The sequence below is a fragment of the Gadus macrocephalus genome, chromosome 4, assembly GCF_031168955.1.
Source record: "Gadus macrocephalus chromosome 4, ASM3116895v1".
Lineage (NCBI taxonomy): Eukaryota > Metazoa > Chordata > Actinopteri > Gadiformes > Gadidae > Gadus > Gadus macrocephalus.
The window spans coordinates 23,840,822-23,855,284 of NC_082385.1; the positions used below are offsets into that span (position 1 = coordinate 23,840,822).

Consider the following 14,463-nt stretch of genomic DNA (forward strand, 5'->3'; position numbering starts at 1 on the left):
CACCTTAGACCGGCCATCCTGACACAAACTAAAAAGTGTCCCAGAGTGAATAGTGGGTGCAATTTCGTTAAACTTGTCAAGTTATCAATGGCCTCGTCTCCCGCGTGACAGGCGGGGATACTGACCACTATACTAACGAGGAACTCTGTGTATATACGTTCCTCAACACGTCCAAGAACTTTGAAGACTACAGGTGGAAACGTGAGTCTGACCAATTCATTTCTGGGGGCACATTTTCTTGAGCTAACAAGCGTTGGTGTTTCATTGGTAGAATTACCTGTCATGCATGAAGCCCTGGTCTGCAACATTGGAAAGTATCTGGGCTGCATTGTAGTGCACCTGCTGCTGAATCTCTGGCTGATTGCAGGCAAAGGTATAAGGCTGGGTCATTTGCGTGACCAAAACAAATTGGCTCTTTTCGTTCGGACTGAGTTAAACCAAGAATCTTCACATTCCTGGTTTCATGCATGGCCAATGGATACTGACCACTGTACTAATGAGGGGCTGTGGTGTTCAAGTATTTCTTAAAGTGAGCAAGCACTATGAGTCCTGCAGGTGGAAATGTGTCTCGAGAGGATTTTGTGAGCCAAAGTGGGACTAAAAGCGAGCATTGGTGGTTCAGTGGTAGAATTCTCGCCTGCCACGCGGGAGGCCCGGGTTCGATTCCCGGCCAATGCAGTGCATAATTATTATGAATTCATAAAACGCAACTTAAACACAGTGTGTGAATGGTCACATCTCATGGAACATCAAACTGAGCGGGCGAACCTAACTTAACAGATCGTCTGAAATAAATAGTTCTTGACGACAGTGATTTCACCTTTCGTAAGGTGACCTCAAAACTCCCTTCAGAAGTGGGACTCAAACCCACACTTCCAGACGAGACTGTGACCTGATCGCAGCACCTTAGACCGGCCATCCTGACACAAACTAAAAAGTGTCCCAGAGTGAATAGTGGGTGCAATTTCGTTAAACTTGTCAGGTTATCAATGGCCTCGTCTTGCCCACAGACACCTCATGCATCTCAAATAACGCCAGGTTGAATGTGTTCGGCACTGTGGGTAAAATTCCCTTACTCCCCGTCGGGGAATTGAACCCCAGTCTCCCGCGTGACAGGCGGGGATACTGACCACTATACTAACGAGGAACTCTGTGTATATACGTTCCTCAACACGTCCAAGAACTTTGAAGACTACAGGTGGAAACGTGAGTCTGACCAATTCATTTCTGGGGGCACATTTTCTTGAGCTAACAAGCGTTGGTGTTTCATTGGTAGAATTACCTGTCATGCATGAAGCCCTGGTCTGCAACATTGGAAAGTATCTGGGCTGCATTGTAGTGCACCTGCTGCTGAATCTCTGGCTGATTGCAGGCAAAGGTATAAGGCTGGGTCATTTGCGTGACCAAAACAAATTGGCTCTTTTCGTTCGGACTGAGTTAAACCAAGAATCTTCACATTCCTGGTTTCATGCATGGCCAATGGATACTGACCACTGTACTAATGAGGGGCTGCGGTGTTCTAGTATTTCTTAAAGTGAGCAAGCACTATGAGTCCTGCAGGTGGAAATGTGTCTCGAGAAGATTTTGTGAGCCAAAGTGACACTAATAGCGAGCTTTGGTGGTTCGGTGGTAGAATTCTTGCCTGCCACGCGGGAGGACCGGGTTTGATTCCCGGCCAATGCAGTGCATAATTATTATGAATTCTTAAAACGCAACTTAAACACAGTGTGTGAATGGTCACATCTCATGGAACATCAAACTGAGCGGGCGAACCTAACTTAACAGATCGTCTGAAATAAATAGTTCTTGACGACAGTGATTTCACTTTTCGTAAGGTGACCTCAAAACTCCCTTCAGAAGTGGGACTCAAACCCACACTTCCAGACAAGACTGCGACCTGATCGCAGCACCTTAGACCGGCCATCCTGACACAAACTAAAAAGTGTCCCAGAGTGAATAGTGGGTGCAATTTCGTTAAACTTGTCAAGTTATCAATGGCCTCGTCTCCCGCGTGACAGGCGGGGATACTGACCACTATACTAACGAGGAACTCTGTGTATATACGTTCCTCAACACGTCCAAGAACTTTGAAGACTACAGGTGGAAACGTGAGTCTGACCAATTCATTTCTGGGGGCACATTTTCTTGAGCTAACAAGCGTTGGTGTTTCATTGGTAGAATTACCTGTCATGCATGAAGCCCTGGTCTGCAACATTGGAAAGTATCTGGGCTGCATTGTAGTGCACCTGCTGCTGAATCTCTGGCTGATTGCAGGCAAAGGTATAAGGCTGGGTCATTTGCGTGACCAAAACAAATTGGCTCTTTTCGTTCGGACTGAGTTAAACCAAGAATCTTCACATTCCTGGTTTCATGCATGGCCAATGGATACTGACCACTGTACTAATGAGGGGCTGTGGTGTTCAAGTATTTCTTAAAGTGAGCAAGCACTATGAGTCCTGCAGGTGGAAATGTGTCTCGAGAGGATTTTGTGAGCCAAAGTGGGACTAAAAGCGAGCATTGGTGGTTCAGTGGTAGAATTCTCGCCTGCCACGCGGGAGGCCCGGGTTCGATTCCCGGCCAATGCAGTGCATAATTATTATGAATTCATAAAACGCAACTTAAACACAGTGTGTGAATGGTCACATCTCATGGAACATCAAACCGAGCGGGCGAACCTAACTTAACAGATCGTCTGAAATAAATAGTTCTTGACGACAGTGATTTCACCTTTCGTAAGGTGACCTCAAAACTCCCTTCAGAAGTGGGACTCAAACCCACACTTCCAGACGAGACTGTGACCTGATCGCAGCACCTTAGACCGGCCATCCTGACACAAACTAAAAAGTGTCCCAGAGTGAATAGTGGGTGCAATTTCGTTAAACTTGTCAAGTTATCAATGGACTCGTCTTGCCCACAGACACCTCATGCATCTCAAATAACGCCAGGTTGAATGTGTTCGGCACTGTGGGTAAAATTCCCTTACTCCCCGACAGCGAATTGAACCCCGGTCTCCCGCGTGACAGGCTGTGATACTGACCACTATTCTAACGAGGAACTCCGTGAATATACGTTCCTCAACACGTCCAAGAACTTTGAAGACTACAGGTGGAAACGTGAGTCTGACGAATTCATTTCTGGGGGCACAAATTCTTGAGCTAACAAGCGTTGGTGTTTCATTGGTAGAATTACCTGTCATGCATGAAGCCCTGGTCTGCAACATTGGAAAGTATCTGGGCTGCATTGTAGTACACCTGCTGCTGAATCTCTGGCTGATTGCAGGCAAAGGTATAAGGCTGGGTCATTTGCGTGACCAAAATAAATTGGCTCTTTTCGTTCGGACTGAGTTAAACCAAGAATCTTCACATTCCTGGTTTCATGCATGGCCAATGGATACTGACCACTGTACTAATGAGGGGCTGTGGTGTTCTAGTATTTCTTAAAGTGAGCAAGCACTATGAGTCCTGCAGGTGGAAATGTGTCTTGAGAGGATTTTGTGAGCCAAAGTGGGACTAAAAGCGAGCATTGGTGGTTCAATGGTAGAATTCTCGCCTGCCTCGCGCGAGGCCCGGGTTCGATTCCCGGCCAATGCAGTGCATAATTATTATGAATTCTTAAAACGCAACTTAAACACAGTGTGTGAATGGTCACATCTCATGGAACATCAAACTGAGCGGGCGAACCTAACTTAACAGATCGTCTGAAATAAATAGTTCTTGACGACAGTGATTTCACTTTTCGTAAGGTGACCTCAAAACTCCCTTCAGAAGTGGGACTCAAACCCACACTTCCAGACGAGACTGTGACCTGATCGCAGCACCTTAGACCGGCCATCCTGACACAAACTAAAAAGTGTCCCAGAGTGAATAGTGGGTGCAATTTCGTTAAACTTGTCAAGTTATCAATGGACTCGTCTTGCCCACAGACACCTCATGCATCTCAAATAACGCCAGGTTGAATGTGTTCGGCACTGTGGGTAAAATTCCCTAACTCCCCGTCGGGGAATTGAACCCCGGTCTCCCGCGTGACAGGCTGTGATACTGACCACTATTCTAACGAGGAACTCCGTGAATATACGTTCCTCAACACGTCCAAGAACTTTGAAGACTACAGGTGGAAACGTGAGTCTGACGAATTCATTTCTGGGGGCACAAATTCTTGAGCTAACAAGCGTTGGTGTTTCATTGGTAGAATTACCTGTCATGCATGAAGCCCTGGTCTGCAACATTGGAAAGTATCTGGGCTGCATTGTAGTGCACCTGCTGCTGAATCTCTGGCTGATTGCAGGCAAAGGTATAAGGCTGGGTCATTTGCGTGACCAAAACAAATTGGCTCTTTTCGTTCGGACTGAGTTAAACCAAGAATCTTCACATTCCTGGTTTCATGCATGGCCAATGGATACTGACCACTGTACTAATGAGGGGCTGCGGTGTTCTAGTATTTCTTAAAGTGAGCAAGCACTATGAGTCCTGCAGGTGGAAATGTGTCTCGAGAAGATTTTGTGAGCCAAAGTGACACTAATAGCGAGCTTTGGTGGTTCGGTGGTAGAATTCTTGCCTGCCACGCGGGAGGACGGGGTTTGATTCCCGGCCAATGCAGTGCATAATTATTATGAATTCTTAAAACGCAACTTAAACACAGTGTGTGAATGGTCACATCTCATGGAACATCAAACTGAGCGGGCGAACCTAACTTAACAGATCGTCTGAAATAAATAGTTCTTGACGACAGTGATTTCACTTTTCGTAAGGTGACCTCAAAACTCCCTTCAGAAGTGGGACTCAAACCCACACTTCCAGACGAGACTGTGACCTGATCGCAGCACCTTAGACCGGCCATCCTGACACAAACTAAAAAGTGTCCCAGAGTGAATAGTGGGTGCAATTTCGTTAAACTTGTCAAGTTATCAATGGCCTCGTCTTGCCCACAGACACCTCATGCATCTCAAATAACGCCAGGTTGAATGTGTTCGGCACTGTGGGTAAAATTCCCTAACTCCCCGTCGGGGAATTGAACCCCGGTCTCCCGCGTGACAGGCGGGGATACTGACCACTATACTAACGAGGAACTCTGTGTATATACGTTCCTCAACACGTCCAAGAACTTTGAAGACTACAGGTGGAAACGTGAGTCTGACCAATTCATTTCTGGGGGCACATTTTCTTGAGCTAACAAGCGTTGGTGTTTCATTGGTAGAATTACCTGTCATGCATGAAGCCCTGGTCTGCAACATTGGAAAGTATCTGGGCTGCATTGTAGTGCACCTGCTGCTGAATCTCTGGCTGATTGCAGGCAAAGGTATAAGGCTGGGTCATTTGCGTGACCAAAATAAATTGGCTCTTTTCGTTCGGACTGAGTTAAACCAAGAATCTTCACATTCCTGGTTTCATGCATGGCCAATGGATACTGACCACTGTACTAATGAGGGGCTGTGGTGTTCTAGTATTTCTTAAAGTGAGCAAGCACTATGAGTCCTGCAGGTGGAAATGTGTCTTGAGAGGATTTTGTGAGCCAAAGTGGGACTAAAAGCGAGCATTGGTGGTTCAATGGTAGAATTCTCGCCTGCCTCGCGCGAGGCCCGGGTTCGATTCCCGGCCAATGCAGTGCATAATTATTATGAATTCTTAAAACGCAACTTAAACACAGTGTGTGAATGGTCACATCTCATGGAACATCAAACTGAGCGGGCGAACCTAACTTAACAGATCGTCTGAAATAAATAGTTCTTGACGACAGTGATTTCACTTTTCGTAAGGTGACCTCAAAACTCCCTTCAGAAGTGGGACTCAAACCCACACTTCCAGACAAGACTGCGACCTGATCGCAGCACCTTAGACCGGCCATCCTGACACAAACTAAAAAGTGTCCCAGAGTGAATAGTGGGTGCAATTTCGTTAAACTTGTCAAGTTATCAATGGCCTCGTCTTGCCCACAGACACCTCATGCATCTCAAATAACGCCAGGTTGAATGTGTTCGGCACTGTGGGTAAAATTCCCTTACTCCCCGTCGGGGAATTGAACCCCGGTCTCCCGCGTGACAGGCGGGGATACTGACCACTATACTAACGAGGAACTCTGTGTATATACGTTCCTCAACACGTCCAAGAACTTTGAAGACTACAGGTGGAAACGTGAGTCTGACCAATTCATTTCTGGGGGCACATTTTCTTGAGCTAACAAGCGTTGGTGTTTCATTGGTAGAATTACCTGTCATGCATGAAGCCCTGGTCTGCAACATTGGAAAGTATCTGGGCTGCATTGTAGTGCACCTGCTGCTGAATCTCTGGCTGATTGCAGGCAAAGGTATAAGGCTGGGTCATTTGCGTGACCAAAACAAATTGGCTCTTTTCGTTCGGACTGAGTTAAACCAAGAATCTTCACATTCCTGGTTTCATGCATGGCCAATGGATACTGACCACTGTACTAATGAGGGGCTGCGGTGTTCTAGTATTTCTTAAAGTGAGCAAGCACTATGAGTCCTGCAGGTGGAAATGTGTCTCGAGAAGATTTTGTGAGCCAAAGTGACACTAATAGCGAGCTTTGGTGGTTCGGTGGTAGAATTCTTGCCTGCCACGCGGGAGGACCGGGTTTGATTCCCGGCCAATGCAGTGCATAATTATTATGAATTCTTAAAACGCAACTTAAACACAGTGTGTGAATGGTCACATCTCATGGAACATCAAACTGAGCGGGCGAACCTAACTTAACAGATCGTCTGAAATAAATAGTTCTTGACGACAGTGATTTCACTTTTCGTAAGGTGACCTCAAAACTCCCTTCAGAAGTGGGACTCAAACCCACACTTCCAGACGAGGCTGTGACCTGATCGCAGCACCTTAGACCGGCCATCCTGACACAAACTAAAAAGTGTCCCAGAGTGAATAGTGGGTGCAATTTCGTTAAACTTGTCAAGTTATCAATGGCCTCGTCTTGCCCACAGACACCTCATGCATCTCAAATAACGCCAGGTTGAATGTGTTCGGCACTGTGGGTAAAATTCCCTAACTCCCCGTCGGGGAATTGAACCCCGGTCTCCCGCGTGACAGGCGGGGATACTGACCACTATACTAACGAGGAACTCTGTGTATATACGTTCCTCAACACGTCCAAGAACTTTGAAGACTACAGGTGGAAACGTGAGTCTGACCAATTCATTTCTGGGGGCACATTTTCTTGAGCTAACAAGCGTTGGTGTTTCATTGGTAGAATTACCTGTCATGCATGAAGCCCTGGTCTGCAACATTGGAAAGTATCTGGGCTGCATTGTAGTGCACCTGCTGCTGAATCTCTGGCTGATTGCAGGCAAAGGTATAAGGCTGGGTCATTTGTGTGACCAAAATAAATTGGCTCTTTTCGTTCGGACTGAGTTAAACCAAGAATCTTCACATTCCTGGTTTCATGCATGGCCAATGGATACTGACCACTGTACTAATGAGGGGCTGCGGTGTTCTAGTATTTCTTAAAGTGAGCAAGCACTATGAGTCCTGCAGGTGGAAATGTGTCTCGAGAAGATTTTGTGAGCCAAAGTGACACTAATAGCGAGCTTTGGTGGTTCGGTGGTAGAATTCTTGCCTGCCACGCGGGAGGACAGGGTTTGATTCCCGGCCAATGCAGTGCATAATTATTATGAATTCTTAAAACGCAACTTAAACACAGTGTGTGAATGGTCACATCTCATGGAACATCAAACTGAGCGGGCGAACCTAACTTAACAGATCGTCTGAAATAAATAGTTCTTGACGACAGTGATTTCACTTTTCGTAAGGTGACCTCAAAACTCCCTTCAGAAGTGGGACTCAAACCCACACTTCCAGACGAGACTGTGACCTGATCGCAGCACCTTAGACCGGCCATCCTGACACAAACTAAAAAGTGTCCCAGAGTGAATAGTGGGTGCAATTTCGTTAAACTTGTCAAGTTATCAATGGCCTCGTCTTGCCCACAGACACCTCATGCATCTCAAATAACGCCAGGTTGAATGTGTTCGGCACTGTGGGTAAAATTCCCTAACTCCCCGTCGGGGAATTGAACCCCGGTCTCCCGCGTGACAGGCGGGGATACTGACCACTATACTAACGAGGAACTCTGTGTATATACGTTCCTCAACACGTCCAAGAACTTTGAAGACTACAGGTGGAAACGTGAGTCTGACCAATTCATTTCTGGGGGCACATTTTCTTGAGCTAACAAGCGTTGGTGTTTCATTGGTAGAATTACCTGTCATGCATGAAGCCCTGGTCTGCAACATTGGAAAGTATCTGGGCTGCATTGTAGTGCACCTGCTGCTGAATCTCTGGCTGATTGCAGGCAAAGGTATAAGGCTGGGTCATTTGTGTGACCAAAATAAATTGGCTCTTTTCGTTCGGACTGAGTTAAACCAAGAATCTTCACATTCCTGGTTTCATGCATGGCCAATGGATACTGACCACTGTACTAATGAGGGGCTGTGGTGTTCTAGTATTTCTTAAAGTGAGCAAGCACTATGAGTCCTGCAGGTGGAAATGTGTCTTGAGAGGATTTTGTGAGCCAAAGTGGGACTAAAAGCGAGCATTGGTGGTTCAATGGTAGAATTCTCGCCTGCCTCGCGCGAGGCCCGGGTTCGATTCCCGGCCAATGCAGTGCATAATTATTATGAATTCTTAAAACGCAACTTAAACACAGTGTGTGAATGGTCACATCTCATGGAACATCAAACTGAGCGGGCGAACCTAACTTAACAGATCGTCTGAAATAAATAGTTCTTGACGACAGTGATTTCACTTTTCGTAAGGTGACCTCAAAACTCCCTTCAGAAGTGGGACTCAAACCCACACTTCCAGACAAGACTGCGACCTGATCGCAGCACCTTAGACCGGCCATCCTGACACAAACTAAAAAGTGTCCCAGAGTGAATAGTGGGTGCAATTTCGTTAAACTTGTCAAGTTATCAATGGCCTCGTCTCCCGCGTGACAGGCGGGGATACTGACCACTATACTAACGAGGAACTCTGTGTATATACGTTCCTCAACACGTCCAAGAACTTTGAAGACTACAGGTGGAAACGTGAGTCTGACCAATTCATTTCTGGGGGCACATTTTCTTGAGCTAACAAGCGTTGGTGTTTCATTGGTAGAATTACCTGTCATGCATGAAGCCCTGGTCTGCAACATTGGAAAGTATCTGGGCTGCATTGTAGTGCACCTGCTGCTGAATCTCTGGCTGATTGCAGGCAAAGGTATAAGGCTGGGTCATTTGCGTGACCAAAACAAATTGGCTCTTTTCGTTCGGACTGAGTTAAACCAAGAATCTTCACATTCCTGGTTTCATGCATGGCCAATGGATACTGACCACTGTACTAATGAGGGGCTGTGGTGTTCAAGTATTTCTTAAAGTGAGCAAGCACTATGAGTCCTGCAGGTGGAAATGTGTCTCGAGAGGATTTTGTGAGCCAAAGTGGGACTAAAAGCGAGCATTGGTGGTTCAGTGGTAGAATTCTCGCCTGCCACGCGGGAGGCCCGGGTTCGATTCCCGGCCAATGCAGTGCATAATTATTATGAATTCATAAAACGCAACTTAAACACAGTGTGTGAATGGTCACATCTCATGGAACATCAAACTGAGCGGGCAAACCTAACTTAACAGATCGTCTGAAATAAATAGTTCTTGACGACAGTGATTTCACCTTTCGTAAGGTGACCTCAAAACTCCCTTCAGAAGTGGGACTCAAACCCACACTTCCAGACGAGACTGTGACCTGATCGCAGCACCTTAGACCGGCCATCCTGACACAAACTAAAAAGTGTCCCAGAGTGAATAGTGGATGCAATTTCGTTAAACTTGTCAAGTTATCAATGGACTCGTCTTGCCCACAGACACCTCATGCATCTCAAATAACGCCAGGTTGAATGTGTTCGGCACTGTGGGTAAAATTCCCTTACTCCCCGACTGCGAATTGAACCCCGGTCTCCCGCGTGACAGGCTGTGATACTGACCACTATTCTAACGAGGAACTCCGTGAATATACGTTCCTCAACACGTCCAAGAACTTTGAAGACTACAGGTGGAAACGTGAGTCTGACGAATTCATTTCTGGGGGCACAAATTCTTGAGCTAACAAGCGTTGGTGTTTCATTGGTAGAATTACCTGTCATGCATGAAGCCCTGGTCTGCAACATTGGAAAGTATCTGGGCTGCATTGTAGTACACCTGCTGCTGAATCTCTGGCTGATTGCAGGCAAAGGTATAAGGCTGGGTCATTTGCGTGACCAAAATAAATTGGCTCTTTTCGTTCGGACTGAGTTAAACCAAGAATCTTCACATTCCTGGTTTCATGCATGGCCAATGGATACTGACCACTGTACTAATGAGGGGCTGTGGTGTTCTAGTATTTCTTAAAGTGAGCAAGCACTATGAGTCCTGCAGGTGGAAATGTGTCTTGAGAGGATTTTGTGAGCCAAAGTGGGACTAAAAGCGAGCATTGGTGGTTCAATGGTAGAATTCTCGCCTGCCTCGCGCGAGGCCCGGGTTCGATTCCCGGCCAATGCAGTGCATAATTATTATGAATTCTTAAAACGCAACTTAAACACAGTGTGTGAATGGTCACATCTCATGGAACATCAAACTGAGCGGGCGAACCTAACTTAACAGATCGTCTGAAATAAATAGTTCTTGACGATAGTGATTTCACTTTTCGTAAGGTGACCTCAAAACTCCCTTCAGAAGTGGGACTCAAACCCACACTTCCAGACGAGACTGTGACCTGATCGCAGCACCTTAGACCGGCCATCCTGACACAAACTAAAAAGTGTCCCAGAGTGAATAGTGGGTGCAATTTCGTTAAACTTGTCAAGTTATCAATGGACTCGTCTTGCCCACAGACACCTCATGCATCTCAAATAACGCCAGGTTGAATGTGTTCGGCACTGTGGGTAAAATTCCCTTACTCCCCGACTGCGAATTGAACCCCGGTCTCCCGCGTGACAGGCTGTGATACTGACCACTATTCTAACGAGGAACTCCGTGAATATACGTTCCTCAACACGTCCAAGAACTTTGAAGACTACAGGTGGAAACGTGAGTCTGACGAATTCATTTCTGGGGGCACAAATTCTTGAGCTAACAAGCGTTGGTGTTTCATTGGTAGAATTACCTGTCATGCATGAAGCCCTGGTCTGCAACATTGGAAAGTATCTGGGCTGCATTGTAGTACACCTGCTGCTGAATCTCTGGCTGATTGCAGGCAAAGGTATAAGGCTGGGTCATTTGCGTGACCAAAATAAATTGGCTCTTTTCGTTCGGACTGAGTTAAACCAAGAATCTTCACATTCCTGGTTTCATGCATGGCCAATGGATACTGACCACTGTACTAATGAGGGGCTGTGGTGTTCTAGTATTTCTTATAGTGAGCAAGCACTATGAGTCCTGCAGGTGGAAATGTGTCTTGAGAGGATTTTGTGAGCCAAAGTGTGACTAAAAGCGAGCATTGGTGGTTCAGTGGTCGAATTCTCGCCTGCCACGCGGGAGGCCCGGGTTCGATTCCCGGCTAATGCAGTGCATAATTATTATGAATTCTTAAAACGCAACTTAAACACAGTTTGTGAATGGTCACATCTCATGGAACATCAAACTGAGCGGGCGAACCTAACTTAACAGATCGTCTGAAATAAATAGTTCTTGACGACAGTGATTTCACTTTTGGTAAGGTGACCTCAAAACTCCCTTCAGAAGTGGGACTCAAACCCACACTTCCAGACGAGACTGCGACCTGATCGCAGCACCTTAGACCGATCGGCCATCCTGACACAAATTAAAAAGTGTACCAGAGTGAATAGTGGGTTCAAATTCGTTAAACTTGTCAAGTTATCAATGGCCTCGTCTTGCCCACAGACACCTCAAATAACGCCAGGTTGAATGTGTTCGGCACTGTGGGTAAAATTCCCTTACTCCCCGTCGGGGAATTGAACCCCGGTCTCCCGCGTGACAGGCGGGGATACTGACCACTATACTAACGAGGAACTCTGTGTATATACGTTCCTCAACACGTCCAAGAACTTTGAAGACTACAGGTGGAAACGTGAGTCTGACCAATTCATTTCTGGGGGCACATTTTCTTGAGCTAACAAGCGTTGGTGTTTCATTGGTAGAATTACCTGTCATGCATGAAGCCCTGGTCTGCAACATTGGAAAGTATCTGGGCTGCATTGTAGTGCACCTGCTGCTGAATCTCTGGCTGATTGCAGGCAAAGGTATAAGGCTGGGTCATTTGCGTGACCAAAATAAATTGGCTCTTTTCGTTCGGACTGAGTTAAACCAAGAATCTTCACATTCCTGGTTTCATGCATGGCCAAAGGATACTGACCACTGTACTAATGAGGGGCTGTGGTGTTCTAGTATTTCTTAAAGTGAGCAAGCACTATGAGTCCTGAAGGTGGAAATGTGTCTTGAGAGGATTTTGTGAGCCAAAGTGGGACTAAACGCGAGCATTGGTGGTTCAATGGTAGAATTCTCGCCTGCCTCGCGCGAGGCCCGGGTTCGATTCCCGGCCAATGCAGTGCATAATTATTATGAATTCTTAAAACGCAACTTAAACACAGTGTGTGAATGGTCACATCTCATGGAACATCAAACTGAGCGGGCGAACCTAACTTAACAGATCGTCTGAAATAAATAGTTCTTGACGACAGTGATTTCACTTTTCGTAAGGTGACCTCAAAACTCCCTTCAGAAGTGGGACTCAAACCCACACTTCCAGACGAGACTGCGACCTGATCGCAGCACCTTTGACCGGCCATCCTGACACAAACTAAAAAGTGTACCAGAGTGAACAGTGGGTTCAATTTCGTTAAACTTGTCAAGTTATCAATGGCCTCGTCTTGCCCACAGACACCTCAAATAACGCCAGGTTGAATGTGTTCGGCACTGTGGGTAAATATCCCTAACTCCCCATCGGGGAATTGAACCCCGGTCTCCCACGTGACAGGCGGGGATACTGACCACTATACTAACGAGGAACTTTGTGTATATACGTTCCTCAACACGTCCAAGAACTTTGAAGACTACAGGTGGAAACGTGAGTCTGACCAATTCATTTCTGGGGGCACATTTTCTTGAGCTAACAAGCGTTGGTGTTTCATTGGTAGAATTACCTGTCATGCATGAAGCCCTGGTCTGCAACATTGGAAAGTATCTGGGCTGCATTGTAGTGCACCTGCTGCTGAATCTCTGGCTGATTGCAGGCAAAGGTATAAGGCTGGGTCATTTGCGTGACCAAAATAAATTGGCTCTTTTCGTTCGGACTGAGTTAAACCAAGAATCTTCACATTCCTGGTTTCATGCATGGCCAATGGATACTGACCACTGTACTAATGAGGGGCTGTGGTGTTCTAGTATTTCTTAAAGTGAGCAAGCACTATGAGTCCTGCAGGTGGAAATGTGTCTTGAGAGGATTTTGTGAGCCAAAGTGGGACTAAAAGCGAGCATTGGTGGTTCAATGGTAGAATTCTCGCCTGCCTCGCGCGAGGCCCGGGTTCGATTCCCGGCCAATGCAGTGCATAATTATTATGAATTCTTAAAACGCAACTTAAACACAGTGTGTGAATGGTCACATCTCATGGAACATCAAACTGAGCGGGCGAACCTAACTTAACAGATCGTCTGAAATAAATAGTTCTTGACGACAGTGATTTCACTTTTCGTAAGGTGACCTCAAAACTCCCTTCAGAAGTGGGACTCAAACCCACACTTCCAGACGAGACTGTGACCTGATCGCAGCACCTTAGACCGGCCATCCTGACACAAACTAAAAAGTGTCCCAGAGTGAATAGTGGGTGCAATTTCGTTAAACTTGTCAAGTTATCAATGGCCTCGTCTTGCCCACAGACACCTCATGCATCTCAAATAACGCCAGGTTGAATGTGTTCGGCACTGTGGGTAAAATTCCCTTACTCCCCGTCGGGGAATTGAACCCCGGTCTCCCGCGTGACAGGCGGGGATACTGACCACTATACTAACGAGGAACTCTGTAAATAGACGTTCCTCAACACGTCCAAGAACTATGAAGACTACAGGTGGAAACGTGAGTCTGACCAATTCATTTCTGGGGGCACAACTTCTTGAGCTAACAAGCGTTGGTGTTTCATTGGTAGAATTACCTGTCATGCATGAAGCCCTGGTCTGCAACATTGGAAAGTATCTGGGCTGCATTGTAGTGCACCTGCTGCTGAATCTCTGGCTGATTGCAGGCAAAGGTATAAGGCTGGGTCATTTGCGTGACCAAAACAAATTGGCTCTTTTCGTTCGGACTGAGTTAAACCAAGAATCTTCACATTCCTGGTTTCATGCATGGCCAATGGATACTGACCACTGTACTAATGAGGGGCTGCGGTGTTCTAGTATTTCTTAAAGTGAGCAAGCACTATGAGTCCTGCAGGTGGAAATGTGTCTCGAGAAGATTTTGTGAGCCAAAGTGACACTAATAGCGAGCTTTG

General features: G+C 46.4%; 9 non-coding genes across 9 annotated transcripts; 3 read left to right on the top strand and 6 right to left on the bottom strand.

Moving 5' to 3' along the window:
• Nucleotides 1-607: 607 nt before the first annotated feature.
• trnag-gcc (transfer RNA glycine (anticodon GCC)) lies at nt 608-678 on the top strand. Its single transcript has one exon. It is a non-coding gene; the product is annotated as a tRNA-Gly (tRNA).
• A 1,836-nt stretch (nt 679-2,514) lies between these two features.
• Nucleotides 2,515-2,585, top strand: trnag-gcc (transfer RNA glycine (anticodon GCC)). The gene has a single exon. It is a non-coding gene; the product is annotated as a tRNA-Gly (tRNA).
• A 2,407-nt stretch (nt 2,586-4,992) lies between these two features.
• trnad-guc (transfer RNA aspartic acid (anticodon GUC)) lies at nt 4,993-5,064 on the bottom strand. Its single transcript has one exon. It is a non-coding gene; the product is annotated as a tRNA-Asp (tRNA).
• Nucleotides 5,065-5,997: 933 nt separating this feature from the next.
• Nucleotides 5,998-6,069, bottom strand: trnad-guc (transfer RNA aspartic acid (anticodon GUC)). The gene has a single exon. It is a non-coding gene; the product is annotated as a tRNA-Asp (tRNA).
• A 933-nt stretch (nt 6,070-7,002) lies between these two features.
• Nucleotides 7,003-7,074, bottom strand: trnad-guc (transfer RNA aspartic acid (anticodon GUC)). Its single transcript has one exon. It is a non-coding gene; the product is annotated as a tRNA-Asp (tRNA).
• Nucleotides 7,075-8,007: 933 nt separating this feature from the next.
• trnad-guc (transfer RNA aspartic acid (anticodon GUC)) lies at nt 8,008-8,079 on the bottom strand. Its single transcript has one exon. It is a non-coding gene; the product is annotated as a tRNA-Asp (tRNA).
• A 1,367-nt stretch (nt 8,080-9,446) lies between these two features.
• trnag-gcc (transfer RNA glycine (anticodon GCC)) lies at nt 9,447-9,517 on the top strand. Its single transcript has one exon. It is a non-coding gene; the product is annotated as a tRNA-Gly (tRNA).
• A 2,402-nt stretch (nt 9,518-11,919) lies between these two features.
• trnad-guc (transfer RNA aspartic acid (anticodon GUC)) lies at nt 11,920-11,991 on the bottom strand. Its single transcript has one exon. It is a non-coding gene; the product is annotated as a tRNA-Asp (tRNA).
• A 1,929-nt stretch (nt 11,992-13,920) lies between these two features.
• Nucleotides 13,921-13,992, bottom strand: trnad-guc (transfer RNA aspartic acid (anticodon GUC)). The gene has a single exon. It is a non-coding gene; the product is annotated as a tRNA-Asp (tRNA).
• Nucleotides 13,993-14,463: the final 471 nt, after the last annotated feature.